General features: G+C 34.4%; 1 long non-coding RNA gene across 1 annotated transcript in view; it reads left to right on the forward strand.

Moving 5' to 3' along the window:
* The first annotated feature begins 1,033 nt into the window (after positions 1 to 1,033).
* The window catches only part of LOC135274769 (uncharacterized), a 41,284-nt gene continuing 21,229 nt past the window's right edge, over positions 1,034 to 21,088 (forward strand). Inside the window, exon 1 of the long non-coding RNA XR_010342522.1 lies at positions 1,034 to 1,142. This is a non-coding gene — a long non-coding RNA (uncharacterized LOC135274769). The remainder of the gene's footprint in view (positions 1,143 to 21,088) is intronic.

The raw sequence follows: 21,088 nt of genomic DNA on the forward strand, positions 1-21,088 counted from the left end.
CAATAGAATGTCTCTAAATAGATAATTCAGCCACTCTGTGAGTTTCTCAAAAAGCTACTGAAAAATGTGCTCCATCAAATTGTGGGAGTAAAGAAAGACAGAGGAATATGAGAAATGCCGTAATTGAAATAAGTGATTCTGCATAAGAATAGGGTAGACACATTTTCAGAATAATGGAGAATAAAATTACTCAGGAGAAAAATTTGCAAGAATAACCAAGAGGGACACCAGAAAATCTATGTCCAAAAAGGGAATAAAAAAGAATGAAGACAGGAAAAGACAGAGGAAAGAAAAGGAAGGAAAAATGGAAACTTTAGAAATAAAAACTAATGTCTTTTAACATAGTGACAGAAAATGTTTTGTATTTGTTAGTGTGATCCTTAATTCTGCATGTCAACTTGATTTGATCGAAGGCTGCAAAGTATTGTTCCTGGGTGTGTCTGTGAGGGTGTTGCCAAAGGAGATTATCATTTGAATCAGTGGGCTGGGAAAGACAGACCCACCCTCAGTGGTGGTTGGTCCAATCTAATCAGCTGCCAGCAGGATGAGAATAAAAGCAGGCAGAAGAACACAGAGAGATCAGACAGGCTTAGCCTCCCGGCCTACATCTTTCTCCCATGCTAGATGTTTCCTGCCCTTCAATCTTGGACTCCAAGTTCAGCTTTGGGACTAGGACTGGCTTCCTTGCTCCTCAGCTTGCAGATGGCCTATTGTGGAACCTTGTGATCGTGTGAGTGAATATTCCTGAAAAATCTCCCCTTTTTATATACATCTATCCTGTTAGTTCTGTCCTTCTCTAGCTAACCCTGACTAATACCTTAGTATTTGAAAATTAATTCATAAGTACATGATATGATTTGGCTCTGTATCAACATCCAAATCTCACCTCCAATTGTAATCCGCATAATCCTCACATGTCGAGGGTGGGACCAGGTGGAGGTAATTAAATTGTGGGGATGGATTTCCCCCATGCTATTCTCATGATAGTGAGTGAATTCTCAGGGGATCTGATGGTTTTGTAAGGATCTGACTCTTCCCTTGCAGTTCTGTTTTCTGCCACCCTAAGAAGAAGCTGCTTTGCTTCCTCCTTACCTTCTGCAATGATTGTAAATTTCCTGAGGCTTCCCCGGGCATGCTGAACTGTGAGTCAAATTTCTTTCTTTTATAAATTGCGCAGTCTTGGGTATGTCTTTATTGGCAGTGTTAGAACAGACTAATGCATTACACAAAGTTAGAAAATGAAATAAATTAGACAATTAGATCTTTGAAAAAGACACTGAAAATCAATAAAGGCAATGTGATCATAACATATTCTGTCTTAGATCTGAATATTTACTCAGGCACATAATGTGAAAATTAACTGTAAAGCACCAAAAAAGTGGTTTAATTTTATTGAGGGATTTAGAAAAGTGAAAATAAAGTTATGTGTAAGCAGTAGCAAATTTAAGACGTTATAGACTTTATTCCATATGAACATCAGTATATAATATGAAGCATATTAAAAAGGCAAGAAATGGTAGTGAATTAGAAGTATGAAAGCAAATAGCAGAAAAGTTAATGACTTAAAAGTGATTATGAGGAAAATAAATTTAGAATGAAGAGTGCTAAAAGAGAATGATTGTTATTTGTAACTTCAGGACAAATATTACTTTTTAATTTTTATGTTCTAAGTGTACATTTACATAATATAAATGCTGCATGTTAACTAAAATAACTAAATGTTAGCATTTCAGGCTGTATTTTATTACTGTTTTTATTAACTCTTGAAAGGATTGCAAAAGAATTTGAACAAAGTAAATAGAGTGGTGCTATAAGATCAATGAACAGGATATTTTTCTATTCATAAATACTATGAGATGCAGAGTTATTCAATGAGTTTAAAAAAAAAATAAAGTAAGAGAAATCAAAACCCAAAAGGGAAATGCATTTGTTTCCAGATTAAGATTTCTTAAATGTTATACAATTGTTCCAGCAATGGATTCACATTGAGCAACAACAAAAAAACTAGATGAAGAAAAAAGAATTATTAAACAAAATGAGAAAAATATGAAGTATATATGCATATATAATAGCCATAATTTGATCTCTTAATTCAAAGGCAAAAAACCTGAAAATATAGGCACCAATTTTTTTTTTATTTAATTTTTAATTGGCAAGTACAACTTATATGTATTTATGGTATGCAAAAAATGATTTTTAAAAATATGTATACTTTGTGGAATGGCTGAATTAAGCTACTTAACACATTCATTGCCTCACATACTTACCGTTTTGTGTGTGTGTGGTGAGAACACTTAAAATGTATTATTAGCAATTTTCAAGTATAAAACATATGGTAAGTATTTTAAATCACCATGATGCAAAATTTATACCTTGAACTTATTTCTCCTGCCTAACTAGAATTTTGTATCCTTTGATGAAGATCTTCCCAGTTTCCCCAACCCCAGCCTTTGGTAAAAATCATTTTACTCTCTATCTCTGTGAGTTTCACTTTTTTTCACTCCATGAATAAGTGAGATTATATGATATTTATTTTTCTATACCTTGCTTATTTTGACTTAACATAATAACCTACAGGTTTATACATGATGTAGCAAATAATAGAAATGTATTCTTTTTTAAGACTTAATAGTACTCTATTGTGTGTGTGTGTGCATATATATATATATATATGATCCATTTATCCATTGATAGACACTTACTTGATTTCATATTATGGTTACTGGACATAACACTGAAATGAATATGGAAGTGCAGATATCTCTGCAACATACAAATTTTAGATCCTTTAAATGTGTACCCAGCAATGGGATTGCTGGATCATATAATAATTCTATTTCCAGTTTTTTGAGAAGACTTTATACTGTATTTGATAATGGCTTTATTAATTTACATTTCTACCATCGGCGTGTGGGTTCCCTTTTCTCCATACCTCACCAACACTTGTTATCTTTCATCTTTTTGATAATAGTTATTCTAACAGGTGTGAGGTAGTATCTCGTTTTGGTTTTAATTTGCATTTCCTGATGTAGGGCATTATTTTTCATGTATCTGTTAGCCATTTATATGTCTTCTTTTGAAAAATATCTATTTAGGTTATTTCCCAATTTTTAAATCAGATTATTTGTTTTCATATAAAATTGAGTTATCTGAATTTCTTGTTTATTTTAGTATTAGCCCCTTATCAGATATATGTTTTGAAAATATAGTTTACCATTCTTTAGGTTGTGTCTTCACATTTTTTATTGTGTTTTTTTTTTAATCTCTCCAAAGTTTGTTTGATGTAATCCCATTTGTCTATTTTTGCTTTTTTTTTTGTGCTTTTGACATCTTATCAAAAACAAATTGCCTACACCAGTATTGTGGAGCTTTTCCCCTAAGTTTTCTTCTAGTAGTTTTATAGTTTTCAAGTGTTACATTTAAGTCTTCAATTCATTTTTAGTTGATTGTTCGATATGCAGTGAGATAATGGTCCAATTTAATTCTTTTGCATGTACATATCCAGTTTTCCCAGCACCTTTAATTCAATAGTTCTTCCTTTCCCTGTGGTGCATCCTTGGCATATTTGTTAAAAATTAATTTACTGTAAATGTATGGATTGATTTCTGGGTCCTCTGTTCTGTTCCATTGACCTATTTTGTTTTTTTCAAGTGCCAACTATTAATAGTGTTTACCAGGGTTTGAGATTGAAGCTAACATTTATTTTTATTTATTTATTTTTATTGTACATAGTACCTAATGCTATATTTTTTTTACAAGATTGATTTGTATCTCAAAAATAATTAAAAAGTGTTTTAAGAACCAAAAGATGTTGGGGGAAGCAGCAAAGGAGAAGGGTTTACAGTGTGCTTGCACAAACTGGTTATATGTATAAAAGAAATCAGGAACAATAAACTGTGGAAGACCAAAGGAGGCCTCTGAGGAGGAAGGCCTCTCCATGCCTCATGTTCCTGTGAAGGGTGACCTAGGTTCTGATACCATGAACATTGTACTCAAGGACGTAAAATCCTTTTGTAGCACTATGATGTAGCCAGACTTGTAGGCTTCTTGTAAGGCCTCGTTCCACCAGCTGACATATATAATAGGCTAAAGATAACCACGTGTACTTGTTTTGTGAAACTCCCAAACCACCACTGTTATCAATGTTTAGAATGACACACCAGGCCGGGCACGGTGGCTCAAGCCTGTAATCCCAGCACTTTGGGAGGCCGAGGCAGGTGGATCACAAGGTCGAGAGATCGAGACCATCCTGGTCAACATTGTGAAACGCCGTCTCTATTAATACAAAAAAATTAGCTGGGCACGGTGGCGCGTGCCTGTAATCCCAGCTACTCAGGAGGCTGAGGCAGGAGAATTGCCTGAACCCAGGAGGCGGAGGTTGCGGTGAGCCGAGATCGCGCCATTGCACTCCAGCCTGGGTAACAAGAGCGAGACTCCGTCTCAAAAAAAAAAAAAAAAAAAAAAAAAAAAAAAAAAAAAAAAAGAATGACACACCAGTTCCAGTTCACTGATTCAGTTCTGGCTCACTGATTCACTCCACCATCACATCACTGTCTCCCCACCATCACTCCATCCCTACCTTACAGATCAAAGTGATTGTAACCGATAAATAGTGTGGATGATCAGAACTTGAGGCCTTCACTGCCTCCAAAGTAATAAGTGATGGCCCCATGGTTCCACTCTTTGCATTCTTGATGTCTTTTTCTCAATCCTTTGTCACTATCAAACTTGGAGTACCCACAGGTGATGTGGGGGCTGGTTCCCTACATTCTGTTGCCCAACATGTGGGGCTCTTGAATACCTACAAAAGGAAACCATAAGCAAATAAAAAATAAAACTTCAAGTCACAGAAATTCTTATAACTATTAAAAAAAAAAACACCTCAAAATTCAGACAGAAGAATAGACTTAAAAGGAGAAACAAACAATCCAGTAATTATAGATGATCTCCAACTAAAGACCCAGATGTAGCCTAGACCCTTTCCCTGAATTTCCCAAAGCTTGATGATAATTCTAGAGGTTGGATACAACACTGAGGGAAATATATTTAACCAAGAATAGATAAAATTACATTTCTGTTCTGTCCAAAAGAAAATGAATTGTCATTTAGAGAGTAAAGCATAACAAATTATTTTCTTACCCATCTCTTTCCTTAACTTAGGGTCGTCCTGAATAAATATTATTCAATTTGATCTGTTGTTATTAATTCAAGTATATCAATAATCAGTACATTCAGATTTTCCATAAATGAAGCCATAAATTGTTGCAATAAAATATTCTGGATATAAACTCAGGCAGGGTGTGGGTCATGTTAAAACTTCCCTGAATTTGAATATTGGCAAAAACAAATACAATTTATCATTTTTATGCTCACAATTAAATTTTAAATTTTAGATCACTGTTGTATATGAAAGATTGTTTTATGAACTACCCCGGATAACCTGGTTTCATTGTTACGTATGCTAAATGTGCTACTATAATTAACACAGTTGATAATTCAGGTAATATTTTAATTAGGCTGAATATCTACATATAGGGTAAATACTGTTACAATAGTTGTACTATGTCCAGTAATTATAAGTTATGAAACAAATAAATAGAAATATTTTCATGTAAATAATGCAGAGTTACCCAATGAGTAATAGAAAAATAAAGTGAGAGAAGTCAGAACCCAGTAAGGAAATGTATTTATTTCCAGCCCAATAATATTTTTTGCTCAAGGATTCTAAATTCTAGTAGGTCTTTTGAATGTTATCATGCTATTGTAAATACAAGAGAATGTGTCTTACATTTGTATGTGTCTCACATTTGAATGTGTCTCACAAAATGTATGTACTCATTGTAATGATAATTATATATATATAAGCATTTTATCTTTGTTTCTGATATGCATTGATAAATGTTTTGTACAGAAATACATTGTAATTGTGTTATCATGCTCAATAAGCAAACTTTTAAAAGTTATGGATATGGCCAGCACTGGCAATGTAAATATTTTATATACAAAATATGCAGATTTTTTTCATGGCTACTTTTCTATTGAGTTAATCTTCAAAACAATTTTTCTTCCTCTTCTGATTTTATGTTTCTGAAGCTCAGCTTCTGTAAAGGTATGTTTAATCTTCATGCTGTATTTTAATAGTATGCATATTATCACCAGCTCCATTCTTGTTCATCGGGGTCCTAGAGGCATCAAGTTTAGTAATCTTAGAGTTACCAATACTACAGATTTGGCATAATTACAACATGTGTAGAAGAGAAATAATTTTCATAAAATTCCTAAATGGTAGTTTGAAAAAATAAGTGTTTAGATAAATACTTATTTGCCTATTACTGAGAACTACTCGTAACTCATTTTTCACGATAACCAACAGTCATGTATTGCTATACCATTGATACCTCTTAGCCTTAGAATGTATAATGGCACATATAATGCTAATAAATTCGGGAAGTCCATTATTGTATTTCAGAAATGGTCAAGAGATTGATTGCATTCTTCTAAGAGGTCAGGGAAGATGATGGTTTACAATTACTTGTTGGATTTAGCAATATGGAAATGATTGGTGGCCTTAGCAACATCTATTAAAAGAAAAGATTGATATAAAAAATCACAGAAATAATGAGGAAAATAATGAAAAATTTAATATAATGTTGTAGGTAGAATTCTGTGCCATAGTGCACAAACCCTGTCCTTTGAGAGTAAATTAGGTCTATAAATATGATGGGAGAGTCATTTCCATATTATTAGGTTATATTATATGACAAAGGTAATGAAGTAATCACACCAGTGATGACATTATACAACATGTCATTACATTATGTCAAATAAGACTACAGTTGACCCTTGAACAACACATTTAAATTGAAGTGTCCACTTACACATATATTTTATTCTGCCTCTGCCACCCCGGAGTCAGCAAGACCATCTCTTCCTTTTCCTCTTTCTCAGTCCACTCACTTGATGACAACCAGGATGAAGACCTTCATGATGATCCATTTACACTTAATGAATAGTAAATATATTATCTATTCTTGTGAGTTTTGCAATAACATTTATTTTCTCTAGTTTATTGTAAGAGCATAGTAAATTAAGTGGAATATATATAACATACAAAGCGTGTGTTAACTGTTTGTGTTACTGATAAGGTGTCACATCAAGAAGTTATTAGTGATAGCCTATTATGTAATGCAGAAATAGTAAACTATGAAGTATACAATAAAAACAATAAATAACTCATAAGTTTCCAGAGAAGGGAGAATCAATCCATTGCTCAGGTGGAAGCAATTGCTTTAAATAGAAAAAAAATAAGCCTACAATTAATTATTAAATGAATAAAGGAAAACAAAGTGGGTGCCTTTTCTTTGTCTGCTTGAGATTTAATGTGGAGATAGGCAGTATAAAATTAGGAAAAGCGATAATTTTGAAGAGATAATTGCAGTGACCTAGAAGGACTGAATCAACTACCTAATAGGAACAGAGTAAAAGTAGCAAGAATCAGAGAAAATATCCCATACATTTTAAGCAGAAATTCTGGAAAACTAATGATTTTTATATAGTATGTGAAGACAAATATGCTTGTGCGCCAATGTAGTAGACACTGTAATATACCGTTATAAACTTCTCTCAGCATGGAAGGATTTTTCTCCCAGCTGCTAGGAGTGAAATTGGATGTCATGCCTAAACTTTCACCTCACTCTTGCCCTTTGCTTAAAGAAGTCATTTTTGCCTAATTTCTCATCCATTTCTGCATCCCGTGATTGGTCACTGTAGATGTATAAAAATCTGGTCTCCTCTCTCAATACACCACATCCTTAAAGTGCCTTTCAGTTTTCAATATCCCTGCAAGGTCAGCTGAAACTTTTCTTTGTACTACATTGCTGGCCACCTTCTTTCTCTGCCCAATCATGTTTCATTCCCTCCCCTCAGATGTTGATCACTAGAGGACTCCCTAATAAATACATGGCATGCTGATTCTTCTGTCAAAGCATATGCGTCCTTGGGAAACATGTTCATCAATGTTTCTAGAATTGGTCTGAGAAAGCAGACACTAATATAAAATGTTGGCACTGGATTAACCCTTGCAGGGTGGTAATGAGGCCTTCATTGCTGGTGAGTCAAGCATAAATAGTGCTTATTCCCGCTATGAGTTAGCAACGTATTTGTTAAAATTCTCACTAGTGGCAAAATGTGATGGTATACCAATTGAAGAAAATGCACTAGCAATTGTTCCATATTTATCATTTGAAAAATCGGGGAAGGGGGGCTGGATAGCAATTATAAGGACAATGGAAATAGATGGATGTTGGTGAAGAGAAAGACAATACAAGGCCAAGGATGATTAATCATTAATTAAAGGCTTTATGTAATAGTCCGCAGACAAAGCTGACAGCTTACTAAGAGCATCCATCAGCAAAATAGCAAAGTTCAAGACAAGGCCACTAAGTTCTAAAGAAGTGTAAGCATTTATGTTATGTTTAAGTCCAGGCTTTAAGTAGGAAGGAATGGAATGCTCTGAGAGGAGACAGACATCTGGGCGCTGAACATGCCATATTCTTGAAAACTCAGAATATTTTGAATCCTCTGAATCTGAATAAATGGCTCACTTCTTCTTTTTCTTATATAGCAGTCCTTCCTTACATGAATAAAGCATAGAGGTCTCTGCCCTGAAAATCAAAATCAAAATCAAAATCAAAATCAAAATCTCCTCAAAATCTGCCTCCATTAGCCTTCTTGCTGTAAGAACCGTAATTAGCATTAAGCCAAAATGTGATCTGTCTGATGAAATGCTGGGTCTATTAATGGTGCAAGAGTCTCTTAAAGAAATATAGCTATATGGCTGGGCAAGGTGGCTCACGCCTTTAATCTCAGCAGTTTGGGAGGCAGGGGTGGGTGGATCACCTGAGGTCGGGTGTTTGAGACCAGTCTGACCAATATGGACAAACCCCATCTCTACTAAAAATACAAAAAATTAGCCAGGCATGGTGGCACATGCCTGTAAGCCCAGCTACTCCAGAGGCTGAGGCAGGAGAATCCCTTGAACCCAGGAGGCAGAGGTTGTGGTGAACCGAGATGCACCATTGCACTCCAGCCTGAGCAACAAGAGTGAAACTCTGTCTCAAAAAACAATAGCTATAGATATAGCCTTCACAGAATGTACTATCCAGTATCCAGGCAAGGACCCTAGAATACAGTGCAAACTGATGATGATATGTCTTTAAACTTAGGGAAAGAAATAGCCTATGTTAAGTTGAGTAGAAGTATAAGATTTTTACACAAAGACTGGGGGTATTTTTACACAAAGACTGGTTCAAAGTGTTCAAAGAATAAGATTTACTAGATTGATTACACCATGGAAGGCTGTACTACTCACCACTTGACTATGTCATCAGGAAGAGTACAGGAGATAGTCTAGTGACCAAAGTAATAAAGATTGGTGAGAGGGATCACAGCATCCTTTAGAAGTCTGGTGACCAGTCTGCAGCCTGGATGGTATATTCTGTAAGTTTTATATTTATATGTACCTATACCTACATTTATATATCCCTTAATCAAATTTATGTTTGATTTGTTCTTGATTAGAATTCAGACCTACATTTGTTCTCCTGGATCCCAACAGCACATGTTGGTTATGTTCTACAACTCCTTAAAGGATAGAAGTAGGAGATGCCATTTTAGAACTTGGTTTATTGAGTAATAAGGTTGTACAAAACTGAAATTACAGACGCCAGATGGTAGCACTTAACTGACTGATTCGATAACAACACAATCATCATGAGTGGCAAAGCTGGAGTCTCAGTCATGGGTACATGATCCTCAGAGAGCCAATGCAGGTAGTTAATTAAGAAACACCATTCCCAGGGAAAAGATAAGTGGTCTTCCAACAAGAAAACTGATCAATCTCTACAACCCAAACTGTTGATGATCGAGAGGTTGCATAGATCCATACCAATAAAAGGCATATCTCTTGCCCAGTTTCCATATCTAAGCCAGTTTATAGGCCCATAGTTCTTTGTTCCCTGAAAGGATAGCCCTGCAACTCTATGGTGAATACAATGATGTCCGCAGTTTTTCCCCAATGAAACCAATGGCCATTTGTTTGGGCAAGTAAACACTGGGAATAAGAAATACCTCAAACACTGGGAGACTGTTACACAGTCGGAATCAATACTAATAGTAGGGAGATAAGACATCTTCAAGGTTCTCTGTTAGAAAGGGGACATGCAGTGACTGGGTAATAATTGGAGTCCTAGCCAAGTTTCACCTCATCTTAGTTCACTGGATCCATAGAACTACTTATTGATTTATTTTCTAGTGTCTGAAGAACATACTTCAACCTGCATATTGATTTCTTGGACTGTGGGGTAAGACTTGTTATCTAAAGTAGGAAAGGACAAAGTGGAAGCCTCAAAAATGTCCAGCCTTACCTCCTTCCATGGTTGTAAATAAAAAACAATGTTTTTCCTCATGAGAATAGTTGATAATAGTGCCACCCTGAAATATATAAAAAGGATGTAAAGATGATGGTCCTTGATATAGCTTGATTTAATTCATCAGACATGCCTTCTCAAAAGCCAGAAAGACCCAAAATAATTGCAGTAGACCTCTACAGATTTAAATAAATAGTATTCCTCATTGCAATTGCAATGTTATATATGTGGGAGCTTTGCTGTAAGATATAATGCCAACTCAATATATGTACATGATATGCATTTGCCCTATTGTATGCAGTCTTTTTCATCCCTATCAGAAAGATGGATTACTATGGTTTGAATGTGTCCCCCAAAGTTAATGTGTTAGAAACTTAATCCTCAATGCAACAGTGCTGGGAGGCTGAACTTTTAAGAATTGATTAGGTTATGATGACAGGGCCATAATTGGTGGATTAATGCCATTATCAGTGGAGGGGTTTAGTTATCATAGGAATGGATTTCTTACAAAAAGATGAGATTGCCCCTCTTCCTTCTGTCAAGTACTCACTATTTTGTCCTTCTGCTTCTGCCAAGAATGACTTGGAAAGGAGGTCCTCATCAGATGCTAGCATTTTGATATGGACTTCCCAGGACCCAGAACTGTGAGAAATACATTTCTGTTGTTTATGAATGACCCAATCTGTGTATTCTATTATATATTATAGTAGCAAAAAATAAACTAAGACAAGAATCATAAACAGTTCAAATTTATGTAGGGTGAAAAACAGTATATACATACAATCTTGCACTTGGCAGTGGTAAAACTCCTGCTCTGTCTAAAGATAATTGTTCTGTCTAGCTTCCTACAGCATAGCAAAATGTTCCACTGTATTGATGACATTATGAAGATAAGATGGAATACGAGCGAAATGGCCAGTGCATTGGAGGCCTTTTAAGAACAAAGTGCTACAAAACTCTAGAAAGTTTCAGAGCTGTCACATTTATAAAATGTTTAGAAATCCAGTAATCTGGAGCATGAAGTTAAATGTAAAAAAATGAATCAATCGTTTCTAAACTTCCACCATTTAAAAAAAATCACAGTGTCCTGTGAGACACATTGAATTGTAAAGTCAGAATATTCTATACATGGGAATATTGTTTTAACCCATATAAAGATGTAATAAAAGTTGTTAGACTTGAGTAAGGCTCAGCTTGGATAGGCCTAAAACAAGTTAGGGCTATAGTATAAATGATATTAGAGGTACTAATAATGGTAAAATATGCTCAATGTGACTTATGCAAATCCCAAGAGAATAAGCAAAATGTAGACACCCCAGAGTGCTGAACAAGGCTATGTTAAGTGGCAGAGCATTTATTCTTTATAAAAATCATTTGTCATTGGGCCCAGTATACTGTACTACTGGGCTCATCAAAAATGGAACACATGGCTATGGGTCATCAAATGACAACATGTAGCCAACTGCCCATTCTGAGTTGAGTTGAATTACACTGAATAAGTCATAAGGTTGGTGTGCCCAGCAGCAGTCTACCATGATATCAGGAGGGATGTATACAGGATTGAGCATGAATAGGGCCTGATGGCAGAGCATTGGGTATAAATAGGGCCTGATGGTTTAGTTTCCCATACCATCCTCCATTGATTCACCTGTGGCTCTCCATCAGCTCACACTTATGGTCACATGTGTTCACTGAGAAAAGAAAAATAGCAGTTTGAGCTATGTTGGCTATAATAAAGTTATTAATCCTGGAGATATTTGAGTATGGGACTTCAGCCACGCCCCTACACCCAGGCTCAGGGGCAACTGTAAAGGTACTTTGTTCCTGACTAGGAGTCTCACCTATTATCCTCATGTTCCTGAAATTTGTGATACAACTAACAATGTATATAGCCTACCAATACCTTATGCTGTTTTAAGGTAAATTCTTGGTAAACAACTTAGAAACTACCTCTTCTTTTTTTTCTTAAAAACCCAATTATAACTGTTCCTAAGCGGAGTGTATAATATGGGCAATTTGAATCTACATTCCCAAGTAGCCTTCAAATAAACTCTATACTTAACCATATTTTCTAATCATTGTTATTTAAAGTTGATTTGACAGTGGAGAGCAGGGAATTATTCTTAATCAGTTGATAGAGGAAAAGTGGCTGAGTTTGGTTGACAATAAATTGACCTAGTACATGGATACTAGCCAAAAATGGACTATTGCTGCCTAACAGCCCCAGTCGAGTTTCTCTGAAAACTATGAGCTCGTAGGCAGTAGTAAATGGTTTGGAAAGTAGGTCAGGGAACTGGAAAGCAAAAGACTGGATAACTGGGTCAAGGAGGTATAGAGAGGAGGCATGCCAATGGTCCAATGAAAGCAGGCGCAAAATGGAAAGAAGTTTTGTAAGCCAGCCTTGTCAATCATGCTGAATGTAGTAGTGAATGTTGTAATGTGACTTTCGGAAACCTATTCCGCACTGCAGCTGCTGAGAGTGCTGCAACTGACAGCCTTTACTTCTTAGCCCTTTCCATGAATTGCCCATGACTAAAGAACGTCAACTTTTATCTAATAACTGATCAGTGAAAAGTGATATAAAGGTCGATCTCAATGCCCATCTTAATCAATTCTGAAGGACCACCTCAGGTTCAGAGTTTCCTGAGGACTTTCATAAGGCTTTTTTAAGAACATATCAGTATTACTCAGAATTCTCTAGAGAAACAGACCAATAGGGTATATCTATTTATCTATTACCTATGTGTGTATGTATGTATGTATGTATTTATCTATCTATCATCTATCTATCATCTATATATGTTGATATATCATATATCATGATGTATGATGATATATATAAATATATCTATCTATACTGAAAAATTATAAAGAATTGGCTTACATGACTATGATGGCTGAGTAATGTCAAGATCTGCAGTTAGCAAGCAGAGACCCATTAGTGCCTGTATTTCCAAAGACAAGAAAAGACCTCTACTGTTCTTGAAGGCAGTCAGGCAGGAGAAGTTCCCTCTTACTCAGTCTTTTGTTTATTCAACCTTCAACCGATGGAATAAGACACACCCACATTAGAGAGGACAAAAGGCTTCATTATGATTCAAATATTAGTCTTATCCAGAAACACACTAACAGACACACTCAGAATAATGTTTGTACAAATGTCCTCATACCCCACAACCCAGTCAAGTTGACATACAAAATTAACCATCATAACACCACATCCTAACTTTTTTTAATACCTAGTCTAGCTTCTTGTCCCAGGCCCATAGGTGCTGATGCAGAGCCCTCCTCAGATGCTTCCTGCATGCTCATCCTTGTCTCAGCGGCTGCTCTCAGGGAAGTCAATTTGCAACAGGCAACAAAGAGCCAGCTAGGACAAATACTGCAAAATGGAAGAGAATCTATTAGTCTGTCTTATTACCTAAATAAACATTTATCTTAGAAATATATAACATATATTATATACATGGATATAATGTATACATTAGTTAGAAATATTATGTATATATGGTATATGATAGAAGCAGAAAACTATTAAAATAGTAAGATGTGATTATAGCAGGCAAGCTTGGGATCCTGCTATTTATCTTTGTTTCTATCTACCAGTTTCTTTATTTTTATTTTTTTGTCTCTTCTTCCCTTTTTCATAAAGGGAGGTGGTTTGCACAATGGGAGCTGTGCAACCTCCATGGGAAGAGTTATTTTAACACTGACATTGATTAGAATTGCCATTGCATAGGTAGAAATACAAAGCAAAGAAATAGCGTTTTATACTGTTTGCTATCATTGTTGTTTTGTTGTGTTTACTTACTGCAAATAATCATTTTTGTAGTACATGGGCCAGTTGTTCTTAAAGCGTGGGTAACATAAGCATCATATAGTAATTTGCTGGAACTGTAAATTCCTGGGTACCACTCTGGACATACTGAATCAGAAACTCCGAGCATGGGGACAAATAAGCCCTCCAGGTGACTCTGATGAAAGCTCAAATTTGAGACCACTGATATAAATAATACACTCATTTCCTCATTATTTATTATTATTATTTTATAATGGCACTAACCTGCTTTTCCTTACCAGGATAGAATCACATTAGCACAATGATTAAATTATCATTTTTTTATTCATCTATGAAAATTTGCAAGTCGAGGCAGATTGTTAATCTGAAGAAATACTATTAAATATTAATTTATGTCCAACATGAAATTTTATTTTTCTGAACAAAAACAATATAGAGATTATTATATTTTAATGTAATTGGCAGCATTAGTTGAGTTTCCTCAAACACATTGCAAATAATTGCGTAATATCTGTTTTTTCTATCATTTTCCAATTAGTGAATTCTAGCAATAAGATTTTTTAAAACGGTTCATAGTAATACATGTAATTATATTCAGGTAAAGAAACACTACTTTCAGTAACTATTAATATTACTTTGACTTACAAAAAAGCAGCAATTCTAATTAAAAGACTGTAATTTAAATTTTTAATTTAGTAGTTCAAGTATCTTTGGCACAAAATGAAAACAGCTATAGCTTACAGAGAATTTGGGGCTGGAAACAGCATAACTATGTTTTAATTTCACAGTTCTGATCCTGGGTTAATACTGTATATAACCACTAACAAAAAGGCAGAAAAGAAATCAACTTTATTATCCTCTGGAAAAAAAATTCATGCTGTGTTACATCAAGACAAGCCACTACTACTGCCGAGTAATTGGCAGCCAATGGTGGGGTCCCACTGTGACTAATCTTTGTTAGTTTAGAGGTATTTTTTTGAGCCCCAAAATTAATATTTTTTTTTTAAAGTCTTAACACATTGTGTTAAATGGTCTTATTGAATAATTACACTATTTGAGTTCTATTTATTTTTAGAAATGTCACAGAGTAAATCATAATTCCTTTGATTATTCTTCTCACACCATGCACTGATGCTTGTATTTCCTCAGGACTCACTCACTTACTTTTAATTCTAATCCAACATACATACATTTTCTCAAACCTTAGCAGGAGGGAGGGTTATTTTTCTATCCATGTTTTTAGCTTTACCAATTATTGCTTCATATTTTAAAATAACTTTTCAGGTTTATTCATCTTTTAACACAGTTAAAAGGTGAACTACTTTTAATGTAGAGCCTGTGTCTTTGATTTTATTTTTCATGCCTTCTGTTCTTGCTTATTGCTAAAGATCATTGTTTACATGAAAAACATTATTAAAAGGTAGGTTTGTCTTCATTCTCTCCAAAAGCATTTAATTATTGAGATATAGAAATTCTTATTTATGGAAAGGTGACAGGATTCAATATTTCTAAAACTGTCTTCCAGAAACCAATTGATCTAATGAAAGAGAAGCAAGAATAGCGAGAAGAGCCATCATCATCATAGTTATAGAGGGGTTGCAGAAAGGCTGTAGTGCAATTAAATAGTGTTTTCTGATGCACAGGAGCAGAAAGACTGTCAAATGCTGTGCTTCTCATCTCATGAATCTGCATAGAGCCCTAGGTTCTCTTTGGCATGCTAAATAAGGCTTCCAAGGTTTGCATATAGATTTATGACAAAGATTGGAAAAACATAAATAGTGCTGACATAATGATGTATTTACATATATATAATATATATGTAAATAATGGATATATGTATATAATATATATGTAAATATTGGTAAACCACAGGGAAAATAACACATAATTCATATACCCCTTTTTTGTCTCAAAGTATGTTTTAAAAATTGAAAAAAATTAGCTGTTCCTTACACTGACTTTCTTTCATAGTTACAACCACCACTCATGTTAGGACCACTGAATAAAATTCCATATATAAAAAAGTAGACACATTATAAAGGAAATAAACATCTTAGTATGAAAACTATATATTGCAAGTTTCGATTATTGGACCAGATCTGTAAAATAGCTTTACCATAGATGAAAACTTTTTCAAAAACACAAAATATTCTGGGAGGATAGAGTTTTATTCTGGTTTGAAGCTGAAACCACTTCAAGGCATGTTATGGTAATACAGTGATGGCAGGGTTGTTCTGGAAACTGTTCAATCTACAGTGTTCAGGTAATAAAAAGAATATTTTACTTTTTAAAAATAAGCAGGTGAGAAATGGCAGATGACTGCTAAAATATGGTACTAATGTTATTGCCACTTTCTTGAGGCAGTACAGGTATTTTTCTTGATGAGCGTAAAGACAACCTGACTTAGTATAGTGTTTGGATCATATTTATGATTTGGAAGAAAACAAATATTTACCAATAAATACAGAATTAGAAAGAACTTTGCAGGTTACCCTTTATTTTATTTATTTTTTTTAAAGTCAAGCCAGTAGTAGTAGACTACAAGTATTTTTTTCCTGTTTCTTTTCCACACTCTTCTGTCATCTCAGCCTTTGGAAAACCACCATGTGTGTCTTCAAGCTGCGTACTTCTCAACATAACCACTGTGGGTAGCAGAGGCCTTTGAAGCCTTTTTCTGAGGTTACAGCTTTGTTTATGGGCTCATTTCTTCTAATCACTTGTTCCCTTCTTGAGCTAACATATATTCTGACCATCTAGTGTTGTGATCAACTGGGATTTGAAGAGTGATCTTGTTGTTTAAGATCTAGTGACTGTATCAGCTGTCTTGAAAGGACCTGGAGTTTATTGTCATCAGTTTCACCAGAATCCACTACTTCCTTGGACAGATTTTGCAGACTATGGATTCCTTGTCATAGTAATCTTATGCTAGTTTCCTACACTATTTAACTTCTACAGAAAATTTATGTGCTTATCCTTCTAAATCTGCATCATTTTAAATGAAGTAAGTATAATTATTTTCACAGTCAGTAAATCACATATATTATTTCACTTGGAGTTGCAGTAACACGGGCTACCTGAAAGTTCCTAAAAGTCTGGAATCCCAAAAAGGCAAAATCTCATTATAATGATTGTAGTCCTGAAAAATTCTGATGTACTTAGAAAATTTTTAATCCTGAAAGCAACATTGATATTTTATGCAATTCTATATGCTATCTGTAGCACAGCAGAAACAATAACTGACTATTATCTGGAAATTGTTGTGGAGAGGATAATATATATATATATATATATATATATATATATATATATAGTCAAAGTAAGCATATTATGATATTCAGACTTTTTAAAGTATTTTCTTTTGTTAATCTGGCATTTATTTATTTATTTATTTTTGAGATGGAGTCTTACTCTGTCACCCAGACTGGAGTGCAGTGGCATGATCTCTGCTCACTGTAACCTCCACCTCCCGGGTTCAAGCAATTCTCTGCCTCAGCCTGTCAAGTAGCTGGGATTACAGGTGCCCACCACCACACCTGGCTAATTTTTGTGTTTTTGGTAGAGACGTGGTTTCACCATCTTGGCCACAGTGATCTTGAACTCCTGAACTCATGATCCACCCACCTCTGCCTCCCAAAGTGCTGGGATTGCAGGTGAGCCACTGTACCTCACCAGCAATCTTTCTTTTTACACTGAACTGCTTTTTACTATGCACAGTCATTTCACCTAACTTTTAAGTAACATTCTATTTTCTAATGAATTCCAGGCACAATGGTTCAAGCCTATAATCCCAGCACTGAGTGAGGCGGAGGCAAAAGGATAGCTTAAGCCTAGGAGTTTGAGATCAGCGTGGGCAACATAGTAAGACCCCATTCTCCACAAAATGAATAAAACGTTTGAACCAAATAATAGTATACAAGGCAAATATATAACATAGGTAATTAGATAATTAAGAGCTTTGAATGCATACATTGTTTTATTTTTTAGTTTGCTTCTATGTTTTCATGCTGGAAAATCAAGAGAATTTGGAATTTGTCTTAAGTAAAAAGTAAAGCAATGTATCACTTAATAAATTCAATTCAGATGTCATCAAAATTCATAGTTTAAATTTAAACACCTTATCTTGAAAGTTGATATTTACTCAATACATAAATGAGAGAAATGGTGAAAATATATATTTTTTAAAACATAATGAGTTTAGCCCCCACAAAGAATAAAATAAAAATACTTTTCACAACGTGTCTGATACTATTTGTAGATTAGAGACCCCATAAGATATACTTTATTGTGCATAGCACACTAGCTGGAATGCTAATATAATAAAGTGAAAATATCTTAGCATGGGAACATTTGCACTGTGAAGTAATTTATTTTAAACTCAAGATCAGTCACCATTGCAACAAAAGGACCAATAATGCATTAGAGATCTTTCCTTCCAGAAGGAATTTTGAACTAAGTGCTGTCCAAATCCTGGTAAACCAGATTGACTGCGATGTTTTCACCAAGAGAAACAACATTAAAACATGAACCGTGAAGATATATAAATGGTGTTTCTTTTTTCTATAATAATGTATAGTAATTTTGTTATGCAATATGTTGCTGAATAAACACTAGATAAGAGAATAAATATTTAGCAATGACTTTTTGTGTTATTTAATGCAGTGAATAAGTTTATCCAGTGTTACTTGATTTTCAGACTGTAGTCATTTAATACAGTATTGGTTTAAATTGAAATCTCAATTTTAGTAGGTGTATTATTAATTATAAAATCTACCTCGATATGTAGGAACTGAAGCCATTCATTTAAAAAAATTATACAGACTTAGAAACTTAAAGGCAAATAATTTTAAACCAAAGTTTAACACTCAAACTATTTCTTATAGTTGTATAGGCAATTCCTTGGGTTATTGCATTTTTTTAATACATTCATACGTGATGGAAGCTTTTCTATATTTTATAAAAAACATTGTTATACTGGAATTACAAGGGTAAAATTATTACCTGCATTAAGCTTTTATTATGATAGATGACACTGAAACTGGGTCAAAGGCAAATTAGTTTGCCAAATAACATGCTATTTGTAATTGTGTTGAAAGATGGTCCCAGGACTCCTGAATCAGAGTGAGTACCATTTGTGTTCACAATTGTAAATGCTATTACTTGAAACATCTGAAGACAAAGATTGGAAACAGAATGATAGAATCCCTGTGTGAGGGCCAATATTTACATTAACATAACGTTGAAAGCTTTCTCAGCAATCTCTCACCTAAGCACAAAACACTTATAACAAAGTGTTGATAGACCCAGAAATGGAAGTCCCCTTGGAAAGCTCAGCGAGTGTCAAGCTCCAGACAGAGCTAATAGATTACAATGAGATCTGAGTCCAGCATTTAAGCCTCCAATTTTGAAAACACCATATTCATCATTTTTAGACTTTAATGGTTTCATCACTGTCAAATGCATCATACTAAATAAATAGCAGTTCAGAATCTTCAAAACATACACAATTCATTCAATTCAAAAATGAAACAGAGTTTATTTCAATGCAGCCTGGTGGAGCAAACCTTGCTAAACTTCAAGAAGGAGGTAGGTAAAACACTTGCCAGATGGCAGTTCTCAAACTTAGAAAGTAAAAAAATCAAAGGGCATTCTGGGAAATGCAGACTCCCAAGATCTAACCACAAAGATTTGGTTTAGAAGTGGGGATTGGGAAACTGCATGTTTAATAACACATTTCAGACAATTCTGATTCAGGTGGACCATGGGTCACTCCTTGAGGAATACTTTGTGATTTCAGTCTATTTAAGTCAAAACAATGAGTCCCTAGAAGCTACCTATTTCTCCATTTATCAGTATTTTTTGCCCATTCTTACCTATCTCACTCAGGATTTCTGAAAATGTACATCTTTTGTAAAGCTTCCTGATAATTAATATGGACAGTAATTGATAAAAATGTATGACAGAAAGGGACATTTTTATCTCACATGGAACATAGCAGAGAGAGGTCTAGAAAGAGATAAGGGCAAAACAGAGCCTGAACACATAGTGTAAAGGGAAATGAATTCATAAAGTATTACAGACATTGTGCAAAGACTTTCTCATATCTGCTTTGAAACAGAGAAACAAAAACCAGAGATCCTCTCAACTTACCTATTGCAATGGGTCTACCAGTATGTTTCAGGAAAAGTAAGTTAGAAGGAGGAAGAAAAGAGATCATAAATTTGTTTTCTACCTCCTCTCCTGCACCCATTAACCTAAATATATGTATATATTTTTATTACTTTAAAAACTATTTGTGGAAAACATGTAATATTTATAATAAATAGACTCCATATACCTAGGTTCTAAGAATGTTTTAAACCTCCATAAATTATGTGTAGTTCATTGCTTTTCTAATAATTAGTAACACTTAATTTCGAGTGAGTTAAAATGTCTTAATATTATATATCACTTTTAATTTACAAAGTCTTTTAATATGTGTGTAAAGCACAGCGATAAACACACACACAATATACAACATATATACATCAAGTCATGCTTTAAGGCATTTCTAATTAAGCTAACTAACTATTGAAAAAGATTCTTAAACAATAACAATGTAATGAAATAAACAAGATGTATATTTAAAATACGTAATAACCAGTGGATATTGGCCAATCAGAATAAATGCCACAAACACTTTAAATTCAAGTATTAATTGGAAGCATATTATTTCACAGTTATAAAGATAATTTTTTTAAAATAAGAGAAAACAATTGTGTGATCTGAAAAAAAATCAAGAAAATTGTAAGAAATAGAAAAGGATAATATCAAATTGGAGCAATGGGAAAATAATCTGAACAAAAACATAAAATCACTGAAGGGC

This window comes from Aotus nancymaae, unplaced genomic scaffold (genome assembly GCF_030222135.1).
Source record: "Aotus nancymaae isolate 86718 unplaced genomic scaffold, 86718_ANA_hifiasm-v0.15.2.pri h1tg000014l, whole genome shotgun sequence".
NCBI lineage: Eukaryota > Metazoa > Chordata > Mammalia > Primates > Aotidae > Aotus > Aotus nancymaae.